Here is a 19,182-nt window from a genome sequence, read left to right as displayed (position 1 = left end):
TCAACAGAAGTTTCCTCCTCAAGTTGAGTGCTAGGGTTTGAAGTTCCTTCACCACTTGACTCTTGAATTTCTTCAAGGTCAACTTGCCTCCCACTGTCTCCTTGGCTTATGAACTCTCTCTCTCGAAAGAAAGCCCTCCTAGCTACAAAGACCACATTCTCACTAGGTCTGTAAAAGAGGTAACCAAAGGATTTCTGTGGGTAGCCGATGAAAATACACCTCTCACTTCGAGGTTCGAGCTTATCATGAGTCTCGCGTCTCACGAAAGCCTCGCAACCCCAAATATTAATGTGGTCTAGTTTGGGTACTTTACCAATCCACATCTCATGAGGAGTTTTGGCAACTTTCTTTGTGGGAACTAGATTAAGGATATGGGCGGCAGTCTCTAAGGCATACCCCCGAAATGAGATTGGTAGCGAAGCTCGACTCATCATGGAATGAACCATATCCAACAAGGTTCGATTACGCCTCTCAGCTACACCATTCAACTGCGGTGTCCTGGGAGGTGTCAATTGTGAGACAATCCCACATTCCCTAAGATAGTCGAGGAACTCTGAACTAAGATACTCACCACCTCGATCGGATCGAAGCATCTTAATGTTCCTACCCAATTGATTCTCGACTTCCTGTTTAAACTCTTTAAACCTCTCAAAAAGTCTCTGACTTATGCTTGATTAAGTAGACATATCCATATCTACTGTAATCATCAGTAAAAGTCAAATAATAACGATTAGCATCCCTTGTGGCATGTTTGAAGGGCCCACACATATCCGTGTGTATAAGATCCAACAAACCTTCACCCCTCTCACAAGAACCTTGTGAAGGGTGACTTTGTCATTTTTCCAAGTAAGCATGATTCGCAACTATCATCTGACTTTAGGTCAAATGACTCCAATACTCCATCCTTTTGGAGTTGGCCTATGCGTTTCTTGCTTATATGTCCAAGACGACAATGTCATAATGATGCTTTATCCAAGTTATTATCATTAACAGAATCAATACACAATACATTATTTCCTAAGTTATCAACCACATATACAGTTTCATACACACCATCACAAGGTAATGCTTTAAAATAAAGAACATTATTAAAGAAAGCATTAATCGAACCAACTTCATTATCAAATGAAAAGGTGAAACCTTGTTTATACAATGCATGAAAGGAAATAATATTTCTTGCCATTTCTGGCGAATAACAACATTTATTCAAATCTAAACTAAACCCACTACTTAGCGATAAAGTATAAACTCCAATCTTGGTGACAGGTAAAGCTTTCCTATTCCCCATGATTAAGTTTATTCTTCCATGCTCCACATTCTCACTTCTTCTTAGTCCCTGCAAATCAGAACATATATGAATACCACAACCGGTATCAAGGACCCAAGAGTTAGAATGGGGTGAGTTATTAGATAAGATAGTGTAAATACATGCATGGTTGGGTTTAACTTTCCCATCCTTCACATCTTGCTGGTACTTTGGGCAGTTCCGCTTCCAATGTGACTTTTCATGGCAATAGAAGCATTCAGCCTCTTTAGGGTCAGAAGAAGGAGTGACAAAACCTTTCTTGGTTCACTTGAAGAAGAGCCATCAAGGGTCCTAGCCTTGGTACCCTTCGAAGAGCTCTTCCTCTTCTTCCCTCTACCTTTCCCGATTGCCAAAACCGGGGCGGAGTTTGGAGTAGGAGTGTTAACAACCGACTTACCTTTAAGATCTGTTTCTGCGATCTTGAGTAGTCCCTGAAGTTTGCTGAGTGTGACCTCTTCCTTATTCATGTGATATGTCATGCGGAATTGATCATAGCACGATGGTAAGGAGTGCAAAATGATATCTATTGCAAGCTCCTCAGGGAAGTTCATATTAAGCTTCAGCAACCGATCCACATACCTTTGCATTTTCTGCATGTGGCTCGTGACGGATTCCCCGTCCTTCATCATGGTTGTTATGATAGAGCATATGATTTCATACCTCTCTTGTCGTGCACTTTGATGGTATCTTTCCATCAGATCTTGGTGCATTTCAAAAGGGTAGAAGTCCTCATAGGACTTTTGGAGTTCCGCTGTCATGGTGGCCAACATGATGCATGCCACTTTTGTAGCATCCCTTTCATGTGCCCGGAAGTCAGCGATCTCCTAGGGAGTTGCAGTGGTCTCATCAATCTCCTTAAGCTCCTTGTCAAGGACATATTCTTTGTCCTCGTAGCGGGTAATCATCCTGATGTTTCTGATCCATTCATTGAAGTTGGATCCATCAAAAGTGACTTTCCCACACAAGTTCATAAGGGTAAAGGAGCCATTAGGATTAGAGCCAGAAGCAGCATTGTTTGAAGACATCTGAAAGAAGAGAACATGATTAGTTTAGATATTAAGAGAGTCCTTAATAAAACACCCAAATGTAATATTAAGGCTAGGATCCAATCACAATATATTATAACTTAGAAGAGGTATGCCGTAATCCAAGCTATAACATATTTGAAAGGTAGGTGAATGACGATTCACCAATTTCCACCATGAAAAACGAAATATAGAAATTAGGTTTTTAATTGGTTCTTAGAAATTCCTAGATTCTTTTGAGATTCAATGAACTTTTCAAAGGCATGTTTCAATCTCAAGTGTGCCCTCCAAGTTTTGTGACTAGGATACCGAGGATCACAAAACGAGGTGTGAAGTAACCATGCAAATCACTTGGTACACTTAATGTTTATTACTCAATCGATGTGCCGGTTAACCACACGAGCTCCACCGACCTATAATAAACTTTAAGTCACCCTTTACCTTCCTTGTTAACTCCAAGTTAGTGTGCCGGTTAACCACACGAGCTCCACTAACGACTTAAACAAAGTGTAAAATGTAATTTCATGGATTAGCACCTTATTCACATTTTCCTAAAGTAACTAAGATTGGGAATTTAATAAAAGTATTTAGTTACTTTATAATATTCATCATACTTTTAATGAGAATTTATAAGTCCTTGTCCTACCCGTTCGGCTAACGACCCTCCACCGATCAAGGAAGCGGTGGGTGAGAGTGGACACCCATTAAGTTGCCATTTTATAGGCAACAACCTTATACCCCCTTATAGACCGGCTTCGTGAATGAGGCGTACTAGCGGTAAGACGACTTGACGTTATACATATATATATTAGTAACTTATAATATTGTAAAGTATAAGGGTTGAATTTTAACTTTTAAAATTCTAAGGGTTGGAACTAAAGTTTTAATCAAGACTTTACATGTTCCAAAACTTGAGGGCAAGTTTTGTAAACTTCCAAAACTTTTCATTTCTTATAACTTATGAATTAATTGAGTAATAAAAATGAAGACTCTTCATGAATTAAACTACCATGAAGGTTACAAACAATTCCTATGATCATCTAATCTTCATAAGTTCAAGAACATGAATATTAACACTTTCAAGAATCAAAAATTACACTTAAAAAAAACTTGTAATTTTGATAATTGCCATTGTAAATGGATTAGCATAAACATTACACCATCTAAAACAAGCTGTAAAACATCAAAACAGTTTAGGGTAATGTTTCTAGTCCATTTCCAGCAACAAATGTGCAAACTTTCATACGAGCAGAAAACAGAAAAACGATTTTTTTTCAAGCTGTTTGCACAAAAAAAAAAATAACAACAAACGAACCTGGCTTTGATACCACTGATGGGTTTTGAGCATTCTAACACTTCCTAAGTGTACATGCAACCCTAATAACCTTGGATCTATGTTTGTCTAATTATCATGCAAAGTTGAATTCCAAGGTTATATTCCTATCTAGCATACATGGGGAACAAATTTTAACTTACCTTGTTGTTGCTTATGATCCTTGAAACCTTGTGAGCCTAGCACCCCAAGTGTGATGCCTCAAATGCTTCACACAACACCAAATGCTTTTGGAATGACTTTAGAGAGAATACACACTTCTAAAATCGGCCTAGCCCTCTTGTTTCTTATGTGTAGTCGATTTTGGTGGAGAATGGGTTTCTTATATAGTGTTGACACATCTAGGGTTACACCATGTAAACCCTAATGTGTCATGACTCTTCATTTCCATGACCCATGGGTTTGTAACTCCCATGGAGCATCCATGGAGCATCCTATGGGTGGAACCCAACTTGATAATCCATGGAGCCTCTTATCCCACTATATAAGATATGGAAGATTTACATAATCTACCCATATATTTAATTAGTTATCTTTTGATCACTTAATTAATTCTAAATTAATTCTTGATCAAACTAATTAAATAATATTATTAATATATTAGAACTTATAATATATTAATAAGCCATAAGTGTTATTTCTCTCATTTTAGTTTATCCAATTGCATGGTGCCATGCAACCCAAATGGACCATGCCGGGTCGGGTCAAGTACATACCAGAAATAGTTATGGACTTAGACACCTTATCCAACAGCTTAATGGGTGTCCACTATCACCCACCGCTTCCTTGATCGGTGGAGCGTCGTTAGCCGAACGGGTAAAACAAGGACTTTAAATCTTCATTAAAAGTATGATGAATATAAAGTAACTAAATGTTTTTATAAATTCCCAATCTTAGTTACTTTAGGAAAAAGTGAATAAGGTGCTAACCCATGAAATTACACTTTGCACTTTGCTTAAGTCGGTTAGTGGAGCGCGTGTGGTTAACCGGCACACTAGCTGGACTTAACAAGGTAGGCAAAGGGTAACTTAATGTTTATTATAGTATCGATGGAGCGTGTGTGGTTAACCGGCACATCGATTGAGGGGTAATACATTAAGGGTACCAAGTAATTTGCATGGTTACTTCACACCTTGTTTTGTGATCCTCGGCATCCCAGTCACAAAACCTGAAGGGCACACTCGAGATTGAAACATGCCATTGAAAGTTCAATGAATCTCAAAGATCTAGGAGTTTCAAATCCAATTAAAACCTAATAAATTATTTCGTTTTTCATGGTGGAAATTGGTGAATCGTCATTCACCTACCTTCAAATATTTTATAGCTTGGATTACAGCATCCCTCTTCCAAGTTATAAAATATTGTGTTGGGTCCTAGCCTTAATATTTCATATTGGGTGTTATATTAAGGACTTTAAATCAACTATCTTGAATATCTCCCAAAAGATGTCTGGTTCAGACAATTATGATCTTCCCAAAACTCTTGGAATAGGCTTTCCTAATGAAGATGATGTCCCGTGACTGGAACATGGAAATCATACTTCAATTCCTCCACCTCCTCCAATTATTCTCCCTATCCCACAAGTTCAAGGTCACTCAAGCCCTATTGGCAAGCAAGGTCTATGTGTGATCACATCTTGGAGATGAAGTCGCATATTGACAAGCCGGGAGAGTTGGGTGTCAAAGTCTTGAGAAAGTTGGTTGGTCAATCACTTTCTAAGTCACCTAGTGAGTGTCCTTTGGGACTACTATGAAAAAGACTATGACATGACCCTTAATGATCTTATCTATTTGCTTGGTGCTGCTAAATCAGAAATGATTTGGAGCTTTGGTAAAGCAAATTTGATTAGTAGATCAACTTCCCAAACTACCATGGACATTGAAAAATTGGTGACATTGGAAATCCAGAAAGCTTTCTCTTCCCAATGGAAATGGATCGACCATAGTCAACTCGGTTGACCAAATGGTAAAGAGAAAGGCTAAGTCTGAGATAGTCCTGTGTACCATTCCCAAAAGGTCCATATGGTTCTATTGCCAAAAAGGAAGGGGCATTGGTTGCAAAGGTGCCCTAACTACCTGAAAGATCTGAGAGAAGGTCTAGTCGAAAAGTTTGATTCTGCTTCAGGTAAGTCCACTATCTAACTTTGGTAAGTTCCTTATTGATGATTCTTAATACAAAATGCGACTCAGTTACATTTTGGTGTTTGGCAGAATCAAGCAAAGGGAAGGACACTTAAAGAAAGAGTATGCTGAATCTGATCGCGAAGATGGATTTCAATCGCATGGTTCGAAGATCGGATTATTGAGCTACTACTTAGGAGTTATGATAGATTGGTAGGAAATATGTAATAACATCGTTTTCATTTAAAGCTGCATTGTAAGGAAAAGTTTTTCCGTAATTTATAAATAAATAAAAAGTTGATTTTATTTTAGTTTATATCTCCTTGCAATGGCTTTTATGGAAAATTGATGTTTATATGTTTCTAGCAATAATGGAAATATGGATTTGATTATTTCATTTGTGGTAGTGTCTAAATTTACCAAATAAGGAAAGATTCGCATCACCCAAGGTTTCAATTGGACCGAAACTTGGAATCATGCAAATTGTATAGTATGATGAATGAGAACTTTCAGCTTTGGAAAATTAAGACTATTTCCTTGTTCACATTTATATGTGAGTCAAGTGAAGGACTAAGGGATCGAGTTCACATTCTTGTGCACTGGTCAAGTCCACCACAAAAGATCAATAAGACTATTCGTCTTGATTTACTACAGTTTAGTAAATATGGTTATTGGTATAATTCTGAAACATTGGAAAAGTTTCGATGTATTGCAGGACGAATGAGAAGAATCAAATTAGGCAGAAAGATAAAAGTTACTCAAATCTGAATAGATGGGAGAGTACTTTAGTATCATGTTTTGTGATCATCTTAATGATTAAGAAACCATATCACAATTGGTCCTCAAAGGACATCTTAGTGCATTCTTATGGCTAAGAAGAGGAATCATGAATTGTTAAAGTGGTTAAATCAAGAAGATGAGTCATACTTCGTTCCAAAAACAAATCTTAGAGTCATACTCCAAGATTGTAACTTGAGTGACATATCTTAAAAGAAGGTTTATAACACTTGTCAAATGTAAGAGTAAAAAGTGTCCTACTCTTGTACATTTGAAATTGGTAAGTTGTGATGTTTTGGATAAAACAAAGACCAACTAAGGCCAATTGTGTGAAGTGTTTGTCTTGATAAATAATCCGCACTATCTCTTGAATATTTGGCAAGTGAGTCTTATATGTCAAGAGGACAGTGGGAGTCTTAAAGATATTGGAAAAGCATCCAGATCTAATCAAGAAGAAAAAACCTATAGTTTATCACTAGCACACGACTTGAGGTTTATAACCTATCGTGTTGACATATTCCTATTTCTGTGCCTATTCCAGTTAAAGTTGGCTTTGCATATGAGTTCTGAGAGTTCTCAATTGGTTGCATAACAACTTGAAAGCAATGGCAGGCCCTTGAGCTGCCAGGTGGCAAGAAGTTAAGAATGCACAAGTTCAATCCATAAGAGTTTGGATTTGTCACTAACCTTGTCTTGTGATTATGGTTTTGACAAATTTACATGGATAGGAACACATACACCATAAAATCCAAGTGTCATAAGGTTTCTCTCCGATTCATGAAAATGATGGTGAGGAAACGCTTTCACTAAGTAGATTTTAACTAGATAGCAATTGTGATATTTGCATTCTCAAAGTCGTTACTGGAGCGTGTGTGGTTAACCGGCACACTAACATGGGCTTGTGAGATATGGCAAAGGTCTAAACAATTGAGACTATGATTACGGCATCCATTTTCATAGTTCTGAAATTGTTTAGACACACATGTGTGCTATCTAAGGAAAGGTGTATGATTTTGATAAAGTTTTATCAAAGCATCTCATATCAGAAATATGAACTTTGGTAAGAAGGTCAATAAAGTATTGATTTCTAGAAGTCCAGCTGATTTCTGAGTACATGTCAAAGCTAGTGGGAGCATAAGTTTTATGCTAATAATCATCATGCAAGTGGGAGCATGATAATTATAATAAGTGTTGCAAGTTAGCAATATTAATTATAGAATAAAAAGGTTTCAATTGGGAAAAAAGTTGTTTTGCTATAATTAAGGGAGAGGAAATTATACTTCATTTCAATTCTAAAAGCTTAGATTGAGGTTTTAATCATCTTTAGTCAAGGATATATATATATATATATATATATATATATATATATATATATATATATATATATATATATATATATATATATATATATATATATATATATATATATATATATATATATATATATATAAATTTTATGTTGGAATGGCTCAACATAAGGAAATTCTATATATGGGTCCATTATTTGCGTTCTAAAATTCGATTATGATTACGGCATCCCTCTTCATAATCTGAATTATGAGAACTTGGCAAATAGAAATAGAAATAGAAATATTATAGCAAAAGATTGGTCTAGTATCATGTCTTTCTGAATCATGTCCCATATGCTTCGGATATAGGATCGATTGCATGTGCTATAATATTCATCTGTTCTAAATTTTCCAAATGCCCAGAGCATTAAGAGGGAAAAATTACTAGAACTAGATATGACTAATTTGATTAAGCAACTGTTGAGGACAATCTAAGGTTTAACAAAGATTGGTTGCTCAGGGACAGTTGGAAGTATAGTGTTAATTTTGGAAAGACCATATTGACATATTCTGAAAAGAGGGAACTCTTGTTCAGGAATAATAGTCAAAAGGGGAATATGGAAATATTCTCATAGGTGGAAGTTATTCATTAAATATATGTAAGATTAGCAAACTTAATGCAAGAAGAATGTTCAAAGGCAATGAACTTTGAATATGAGACTTCGTTTCCATGGAGGTGATCTCCATTGGAATACTCAGTAATGTCTGTTGACAAGTCTTTGTGACTTCGTGCATAATCATTACAAGAGGACCAATGCATATAAGTTTAGAATCTAACAGATTTAGGTAAATGGTAGGAATTTGGAATTCTTGCATTTGCTGTAAGGATTTGGGACTGTGAAATGAGTATCACTGGAATTATGTTCAATCGATCTATTTCACAGAGTAAAGATCATAGATAAACTTAGTGTGCATACTTGGTGTATGACATAACTAATGTTTAGAAAAACATAGTGTGTATACTTGGTGTATGGCATGACTAGTGTTTAGAAAACATAGTGTACATGCTCGAAGCATGGGACAACTATTGTTTTAATTCAAGTATAAAGTTGATAGTTTGAAGCAGTATACAATGAATAATGTGTAATCAATATGGTGATAAATAAAAGGTGTTTTATTTATATTCATAAGTTCTGAGACCATATTGGATTCGATTATTCCTGTGTTTCACTTTTGCATGTTTTGACTTCCAGAATAACTAAGTCGCTCTTCCTGAATGACTAAGTTATTCAAACCATCCACAGTCAGTCATATGTTGGAAGTAGATATGAATCAAGACTGTCATGAAGCTGGATTGTAGATATCCAAGGTATGGGACATAGCAAGAGTTGCTGCAACATTCATGAGTGCTCATAAGTTCTGAGTATTGGATTCAACCCACGCTCACTGGTATCACTTCATGAAATTTATCTCGAGTGATCGTGAGACGGTAATATCATATAAGTCTTCAAACCTAGAGATATGACTTGTTGCCTATGAGTTGGTTATACATTGATTGTACGTAAACGCATTGGTAACTCAATGTTATAAAACGTGCCTTTGTGTATGATTCAACAAGTAGTAGAACAAGCATATGAGTCGAAGTTTATATGTTCCTTCTTGGATTAGAAGCGATATATGGGCCCCTCGATGATTTTGTGTTGATCCATGTACCGGGCCCGGTCAGAACTAAGTTGATGTGTTCAAATAAGTTCTATGTCAAACAAATCGGAAATCGGGAAACAAACAGCTGGACAATAAGTAAGACATTGTTCCATGTATTTGTCCGGCTGATATCTAGAACAGAGGATTATATGATCACTTATCTTAAATGGAGTATCGTCATCATCTCAGTTCCGCGAGACCTTGAAAGAGCTACGATTGCTGATCGGTTCCTGAAGTTATTCTTGCAGATATAGTTATTAGACTTATCCAAGTGGGAGACTGTTAGATTAGGTGTCTAAGTTCATAACTATTTCTGGAATGTACTTGACCCGATTAACATGGTCCATTTGGGTTGCATGGCATCATGCATTTGGATAGACCAAAATGAGAGAAATAACACTTAAGGTTTATTAATATATTATAAGCTCTAATATATTAATAATATTATTTAATTAGTATTGATCAAAGAATTAATTTGAAATTAATTAAGTGATCAAAAGGAAGACTAATTAAATATATGGGTTGATTATGTAAATCACCCATACTTGTATAGTGGGCTAATGCTCCATGGATTATCAAGTTGGGCTAAAACTCATAGGATGCTCCATGGTGTCTTTGAACCCATGGATCATGGAAATGAAGAGCCATGTCAAGTTAGGGTTTACATGGTGTAATCCTACTTATGACACACTATAAAAAGAATATGTGAGCAACCAAAATCGGCACTAGTGTGAGAACAAGAGGGCATAGCCGATTTTAGAAGTGTTCTATTTCTCTCAAGGTTATTCCAAATGTATTTGGTGTTGTGTGAGACATTTGAGGCATCACACTTGAGGTGCTAGGCTCACAAGGTTCTCAAGGAATCCAAGCAACTAAAGGTATGTATTTCTTACTATCTTTTATGTTTAAAAGTTCCCCATGTATGCTAGATAGGTTATGAACCTTGGAAAATCAATTTTGCATGTATCATAGATAAAACATAGATCCAAGGTTTTTAGGGTTGCATGTACACCATAAGAGTGTTAGAATGCTCAAAACCCTTCAGATAACCAGTACCCCGACGGTGCACCGGTCCTACGAATAGACTCTGCCACTTTCCAAGCCACCGTATCAACTGCCGTAGCAGCCGCCATGGCATACTTCAATGCCAACATCACGAATGAAAATGTAACATCCGGATTTTCAGGGATATTATCGTGTAGTTTGATCTTATGATTAAAGAAGAGACTCGACGAGTTGAGTGTCCAACTCGCCGAGTCGAACCGGGTTTTTCCCGTGGACTTAATGAATGGACTCGACGAGTCAGAGGAGGGACTCGCCGAGTAGGCGCTGATTAGAGAAACCCTAATTTCCGGGGTTTGGGACCCATTTAAAGGCACTTATAGCCTCATTTGAGGCCACCCTTTCCCTAGAAGCAAACCCTAAAGGTCATTTGAGCTAGAAAGTGAGAGAGAAGCTATCTTGGGATTTTTAGTGCATCATTTGAGAAGGAGAGAAGGAGATCAAGCAAGGATCAAGAGGGGGAAAGTTGGATCCAGTGATAGATCGTCCAGAGCTTCTGAGGAAGGTAAAAGTCTGCACCTTTCTCATTATTTTGGTTAGATCTCATGTGTTTGGGGTTCTAGGGCTTTTACCACCTTTGGTTTGGGACTTTGATTAAAATGGATTAGCTAGAAGCCTAGTCCTCAGATCTGGACCTTGTGAGGTCCCTAGAGTCCAAAGGTCCCAACTTTATTCATCCAAATAAGGGTTGTTGTGCTTAACACCTTAAGAAGGGCTTGTTTTGGCATTTTCATGAACGTAAAGGTCGAGACTTTATGTGTCTCTGGTGTCTTAAAGGGCTAGATCTAGGGTTTGGAATGAGATATCTGACTTTGGACGTCTGAATGAGGAATCAGACAGAGGGGACTCGTCGAGTCCATGAGTTGACTCGACGAGTCAGTGAGGGTTTGTCCCGAAGAGCTTGAGCATGCGATAGCTCGACGAGTTAGGGGTCAACTCGACGAGCTGAGCTGGACCTTCATGAGATTTCTGAGGAAAATAAGTGGACTCGACGAGTCGCAAGGGTGCACTCGGCGAGTCGGGTCAAACATGGACTATTGACTCGAGTTGACTTTGGGGCTTTGATCAACATAAGTAGTAAAGACCATGGAGGGGTAAAATGATCTTTTATCCACTTCAAAGAGTTAAAGAGAGGAAGAATAGCCTTCGGTCATTAGAGTTGTGATTAGAGTATCACTTAGAGATATTCATCCCTTGTGTTAGGTGGAGGCTAGTTCGAGATTCGGGAGCGGGGTCTTTACTTGCTGCTGGTCAGGTGAGTCTTCTCACTATACATTACCTAGAGTGGTATCTATGTGTAGACCGGAGGGTCTTGTGTGCCATGTGTATGTATGAGATTATGTGCATTGTGATATATGTATGCTATGTGTTGTATAGACCGGACCGGAGGGTCCAACGATATAGACCGGACCGAAGGGTCCAACGATATAGACCGGACCGAAGGGTCCAACGATATAGACCGGACCGATGGGTCCAACGATACAGACCGGACCAGAGGGTCCAACGAGCTACGGGACTGGAGGGTTCCGCTGAGACACATCGACCGGAGGGTCGTACTGCAGCCTCGAGTGGCGTATGTGTTGTATGTGGTATTTTGGGGAACTCACTAAGTTTCGTGCTTACCGTGTTATGTGTTATGTGTTTCAGGTATCTCAAAGGATCGCGGGAAGGCACCGGCTTGATTGTACACACCAGAGAAAGGGTCATGTTTTGAGGATCCTGGCTTATTAATGGAGTTGTGTTTTGTAAATTGAATAAACGAGATTTCTATACAATATGTTACGAAAAGTATGCGATTTTAAAATGAAAATTTTGTTTGAAAAATTACGGTGTTACAGAAAATGGAAGCAATATCGATAAATTCAACCGTAACAACAACCAGGGAAACCAATGAAGGACAACTCGCCAGTGCACCCTAAAACCTAAACCTAAGCTCAAGAAACGAAAGTTTGGAAACGAAAAGGGAGGCAGTTCGACTCTGAGGCTTACTAAAAGACAACAAGCAGGATCAGTCCCTACCCCTACAAACCCTACTCCTCCCACATCGAGACAATCATACCTTGGGAACAACCCACCCTGCAACAAGTGCAAATACCATCATTAGGGAGCCTACCAGACATTTTGTTGCAAAAGGTGCAACAAGATGGGGCACACCTCCCGCTACTGTAGGGCCCCGGCCCCATGCGTCACCCCAACCCTTAACCCAGAAGTAAGTCCAGTTTGTCACAAGTGCGGTGCAATAGGACATTTCAAGAGAGATTTCCCAACAGAGATGACTAACGAAGGAGTCGAAAACTAGACAGGAAGAGGCGACAAGGAACTCTACCGCAGTTTTTGGTACGTTCCACGATAAACTTTAGACATCGAATTATCACAAAAAGTTTTTGTCAATTAAAAATATAATCCAAAAACTATTTCTCGTTAGAGCAAATCCTGTAAATCACGGGAAGATAGGGATCCTTATGAATGGACCGTGATGGTTCCATATGAACGTTAGTGTCATATATAGTTAGGATTCCACAAACTAAGAGCGTGCGATCCCGCATTATTTTCATGTTCCTGGTCTGAATGTTGATTAGGACAGAACCTCACAGTCAATTACCTTTTAAAAATCATAAGTATGTGCGGTTAGGTCACATCCATCTATAGTAGAAAAACCTAGAGGAATTAGGATTTCGAACTCCCTTGCTTTATAACAGCGCCCTTGTGACATAAGAACACCTAACAAGCAGAAACAAGATAGACCCAATGGTAACAACGAAAACGAAACTAGCAACGATAAGAACATGAACATAAGAACACCTAACAAGCAGAAACAAGATAGACCCAATGCTAACAACGAAAACGAAACTAGCAACGATAAGAACATGAACATCAGAACACCTAACAAGCAGAAACAAGATAGACCCAATGGTAACAGCGAAAACGAAACTAGCAACGATAAGAGCATGAACATAGAACACCCTGTCATTCCTAGCAACCAATACTCCTCAAATTGACGTAACAACAAGGAGTCCAATGTCATCAATTGGCACGGACTAGCTTGATTTTCACCTTACAAACCTCGAGCACTACAAATAGACTTTCGTCCTACTCAACCGAATAACAAAACACTTTCAGCCGGTAACGACAAATCCCTAGCAACCAGACACCTAAGTCCTGGTGTAAGAAATACCACACCCTTCCCTAGCTCCAATAAAGATGGAAAATCAAGAAGCACAAGGCATCAAGGGAATCCGAAAGGCTTTCAACCTTTCTCCAGAGATTCCCAAGGATCCCTTTTGAAACCTCAACCAAGTGCTAAGAGGAGATAGAATCACCCCGACTCCTGGAACCACCCCAATAACCAAACACCCGATACCACTTAGCACGGTCACAAGAACAGATAGTGTCTGATCACAAGATCGGCATAATAGATAAAGGAAACATCAGACCCAGTCCCTAACCACAGGAAGCACCTATCTAACTCATAAGGAAGAAAGACGAAACTACCATAGACACCACCGACTACGAATAAGCCAAACAAAACCCATCCTCAAGGATCGATACTCCCTACCCCGAATTGGAGACATGTTTAACCAACAGCAGGGAACTGGCAGAGGCCGACCTACCATTAGCTCGGAAAACTATAGGAAGAAAACTCCAAAGATGATCTAAGACTCATAAGGTCAACTACATCACATAAACTCAACCTTGGTGACCATAGTACCAACTCCTAAGGCCCAGAAAACTATTATTCTAGGACACCAGGATCCCGATCCCTAGAAGACCATTCAAAAGGCCTCGCCAAGAAAAGGTTTGATAACTCATAGCCTCCGATTGACCTAAGAACCTAGTTTCGGACATTTTACCTTCCATGTGTTCAACACTCATAAGTGTCAGACCACCGAAACTCTAGAAATCCCACTTGTCGAGGTCAGGATAAACAAGACCCCACACCCCAAAGAGAAGCATGTGTAATGGACATTGACAAAGTTTGGGATACCCACCTGCCTCTAATCGAGTACTCATATAACAACAACTACCACTCGAGCATAGGAGTTGCACCCCTCGAGGCCCTATGTCGCCAAAGGTACAGATCATCCCCTGTTAGGCTGAGATAGGAGATACCCAGCCGACAAGATGACAAACGCCCAATAGCACACTCACTAGACCCGAGATTATTCGAGCAACCACGGAAAGGATAGTCCAAACCCAAGCACGACTCCAAACATCGTAACACCGACAAAAGAGCTATCTAGATAGCAAAATTAAAGCCTTGAAATCCCGAGTAGGGGATCAGGGTATTATTAAAGATCTTCTCTTGAGGAAGGATGACACGATTTGAAAGGAAAGGTAAACTAAATCCCCGATGCATCAGACCCTTCGAGATCCTCATATGGATCGGTCCGATAGCCTACAAACTCCGACTACCCTCCAAGCTTAGTGACGTACACCCTGTATTCCATGTGTCGAACCTAGGAGGTGTCTATCGGACAAAACCCTCCCAGTTCCACTAGACAAGACTAAAGGGAACTAGAACCTTCTAACCACTGATCAGCCTATCAAGACAATGAACGAAAAAGTTAAGTACACAAAACAAAGCCGCATCCCGATTGTGAAGGTTCGAGAGAACACTAGGCATGAGCCGGAATTCACTTGGGAACGCGAAGACCAGATAAAGCAAAAAGTACCTTCACCTATTTCCACACTCATGACCCTACCTTTCGAAAGAATTTCGGGACGAAATTCCCTCTAACGGGGGGATGATGTCACAACTAGCATTTTGGCTAGGAAATTTCGTCCTCATGTAAGCAATAACTATTGTGAGAATTGTGCTAACCCATTAAAAGTGTACATTATGGTTCCTAATGGACCATGTAAAGTTAAAATGCAAATCTCCCCAAGTATGTGAAATCTCTCCCAAATCTCTCCAAGTATGTGAAATCTCTCCCAAATATCTCCAAGTATGTGAAATCTCTCCCAAATCTCTCCAAGTATGTGAAATCTCTCTCAAATCTCCCTATGTAGTTTTTCCTTAGTCAAAACCAACACAAAGCGAAAAGAGAAAACTTGAAGGAGAGAACCTAGTTTGGAACCCTTAGGAAGCTTTGGACCTCCTAAAGGAACCAAGCATTCTCACACATAGGAACCTCTTAGCTCCGGAAATCTAGTGCTTCGGAATTTAAGCATGCCCGGACAGTCTCTGCTTTGGAACCCCCTTTGATCCGGAAAACACCCCATCTTCGGAACCTTCCTTTTTCTCCGGAATATTCCTTTTTGCTCCGGAGATCCTCGCGCCACTCCGGAACTTTTTGCATCATTGGTCCGGACAAGCTGCCTTCACTTTGACTACGGAATTTGCCAAGCGACTCCGGAAATGAGACTACCTTCGGAATTTCTCACCCGACTCCGGAAATTGGAGGCTAACACCGGAATCCCACTCCGGAATATATTAAGAGCTTCGGAAGTGTGGACTTGACTCCGGAACTTAATTATATCCTTCGGAATTCACCTAGAGGCTTCGTAACTCATGTTTTGACTCTGTATTTCTCTATTTGACCCCGGAAATTGCCATTTGGCTTCGGATTTCGAACCATTCCACCATTTCATCATTTTAAGATATTATTCTAAAAACATAAGATGTGAATAAGACAAACGCCTTTGACTCTGTGATGCGACATTTTCAACAAGTTCCAAGATAATCACGGATAAACATGCAATATCCTCCAGATATCCAAGCACATATCAAATCAACTTCTCTCCCTTTATTCAAAAGAAGAATTCCTTTCCTCACACTTACCTCGTTTCCACTCCCTGGAGATTTCATTCTTCTTCAAGAGTCCTTTTCTCACCCACTTAACAAACTCTTCAAGAACAAGTGAATGCTCCCAAGTGCATCCAAGTTTCAATCTGATTTTTTTAAAGAAATTTCCAAAATTCTTGTAAGTCTCTCCCAATTTGCTAAGTGATCCTTCACATTATTCTGTAAATATCACCATATTTACACATAAAATTATGTGTTAATATTCTTAGGACCTCTCAAGTGTTGAAACTTGGAAACTCCTCAACATCTCTTCAAATCACCCACAAAACTAACTCAAGGTGAGCTTCATACCCCTACTTTTTCGAGATTTTTATTGTTTTTGGGGGAGAATACAAGTCAAAGTCTTGTGTAAATCATGATCTATTTGATTATTGTGTATGCATGCCATCTTACATGTGCTTAAGTATGAAATTCCTTACAATTAGTCCAAAAACTCGAGATTTTGGTTAAGTCTCAAGAGTTTGGATTATTTTTCCACAAATCAAGTTTAGAAACAAAAAGTTTATGTTACCAAGTATAAATCCCAAATTATTATATCAACTATAAAGATTTGCTTCAAGATTTGCTTAAACAAGTTGTTGGACAAAACATTTTGAAAATGATTAAATTATGGAAATAATAATATTTTGGATCACTTTTGGCCAAACATAAAAGCAAGGGTTATCTTGGAATATTATGTCTTACTCATGTCGTTTGTTTACCAGATTAACAAACTATTTGTGATTATTTATAAATATTTAATATAAATAGTTTATCCACAAAAAGATACGAAAACAGAGTTTTCATGACAAAAATAATTACATGTCATAAACTGCTGTCGTAAAACCTTTAGGAACATAAGTAATGTTCTATATGTCATAAAACAGAAAATGCATGTCATAACCTGCAGTCATAAATTTACACAAATTATGAATTGACACTTTTCTTTCGAATAATATGGGCCTGAGCCGACAATGTATAGAAAGTAAAGAACATTTTTGCCAATTCCGATAATGTTGGGTCATTTTAATAAACGTTCAAAATGGCTTATTTTTCAATAAACGAAACAGAACGAACACGAAGTACCCAGTTAACAAGCACAAATAACGATATGGAACAAGAACGATATTTCTATTCAATGAGTACGAATTTCATTATTTACCTAACAAGTAATGGATCTCGAACGATTGCTCAAAAGGTTGTTAATATTCTAGTCAGACAAATCTCAAAAGTACCTAAATATAAAAATATTAGTGTACGTCTAAAGTCCTGTAAGGAGTTATAGCCAGAGTCTCCTGGAGGGAGAGCGGGAATTTGTCTATAGATCTATACGGGGTTGACACCCCGCACCTTCGCTGTTTGCTACAGCTAGACCGGCCAGTCTAGGGTGACAAATCTCTTTATCAAACCGAGGGCGCCTGAGAAACGCCAAAACATGCTTCCGTCATATTAGTATGGTTATAACGACTCACTAGAATATGTCATATTAACTAGAAATTTATGCAAGGAAAACCTCATAAATAAATTTTGGCACATTGTGTTGACTGCCCTACGCATGGTAGTGATGGTCCGCATTTGTTGTGTTGACTGTCCTTGTTCATTGCGTAGAATGTCTACAATCGCCATGTTGATTTCTTTCACCTAACAAGTATTAGAGTCTTACTACTGCTATTTTACAAATCAGAAAACGTAGGACCTTATGGAGAACGTTTGTATACGATTTTGAAAACAATAAACTAACACACCCATAAGCAAGTTTACACAATTAGAAATAGAACTTACGAATATTTTATAGCAGAAAATATAGGATTTTCTGGAGAAAACAATTTTATACGATTTCGATAAACTAGAACGCACACTCAATTATACCCGATAAGAAAAACAAGATTTACATCTATATTCTCTTTTTGAAAATAGGGGATTTTCTGGAAACGGTTGGCTATTACTATTCAAAAGAACTATTCTTGAACACAGCTCGCCTTTACAAATTACACTACTTTTAAAAATCACTCCTTATAAGGATGAACAAAAGTAACGACATGCACACATATATCCATGATTTTCAAAGCAAGGCTTCAAACGATTTCATAGAAAATATCGGATTTTCTGAAAGTACAATGAGAATGATTCTAAACAAGTGTAAAACGATTTTTTTTACAAAAATGCTTATGAACTCACCAACTTTTTAGTTGACGTTTTTCAAAACGACTTGTATTCTCAGGGATCTAGTAAGCAGGTAACAAGGGACGCGGATGCATGACTATTTAGCTGTAGTTTGGAATTTATCTACTTATGTATCTTTTGTGTAACTCGAAGAACAAATACAATATGTAAACAATGTAAGTTTGTTATCTCAGTGTATGATGTTTGGATTGCTCTGTTTCATTTATATTCAATTGTTATGATACTGCACAATGAAGTCACCAGCCTTCGGACGTTTCCGCCGTCTGGTCCGGGGTGTGACACCATGGGGTTCCGGTCTCTATCATCTCAGATCGTGATGTTCGGTTTACCTCCCGATTTTGGCAGAAGCTCCACGAGGAACTGGGCACACGACTACATTTCAGTACAGCCTATCATCCGCAGACGGACGACCAGAGTGAGCGGACGATACATACTCTTGATGATATGTTGAGAGCCTGCATTATTGACTTCGGTGGGAGCTGGGACTCCTACCTACCACTTGCAGAGTTCTCCTACAACAACAGCTTTCACTCCAGCATTAGTGCTCCACCGTATGAGCTGTTATATGGGCGGAGGTGCCGCACACCAGTCTGTTGG

Source organism: Lactuca virosa, chromosome 2, assembly GCF_052849685.1.
Source record: "Lactuca virosa cultivar CGN04683 chromosome 2, Lactuca_virosa_CGN04683_v6, whole genome shotgun sequence".
In the NCBI taxonomy this organism is placed as follows: Eukaryota; Viridiplantae; Streptophyta; class Magnoliopsida; order Asterales; family Asteraceae; genus Lactuca; species Lactuca virosa.
The sequence above is the reverse complement of the archived record's forward strand: the minus strand, read 5'-3'. Positions refer to the sequence as shown.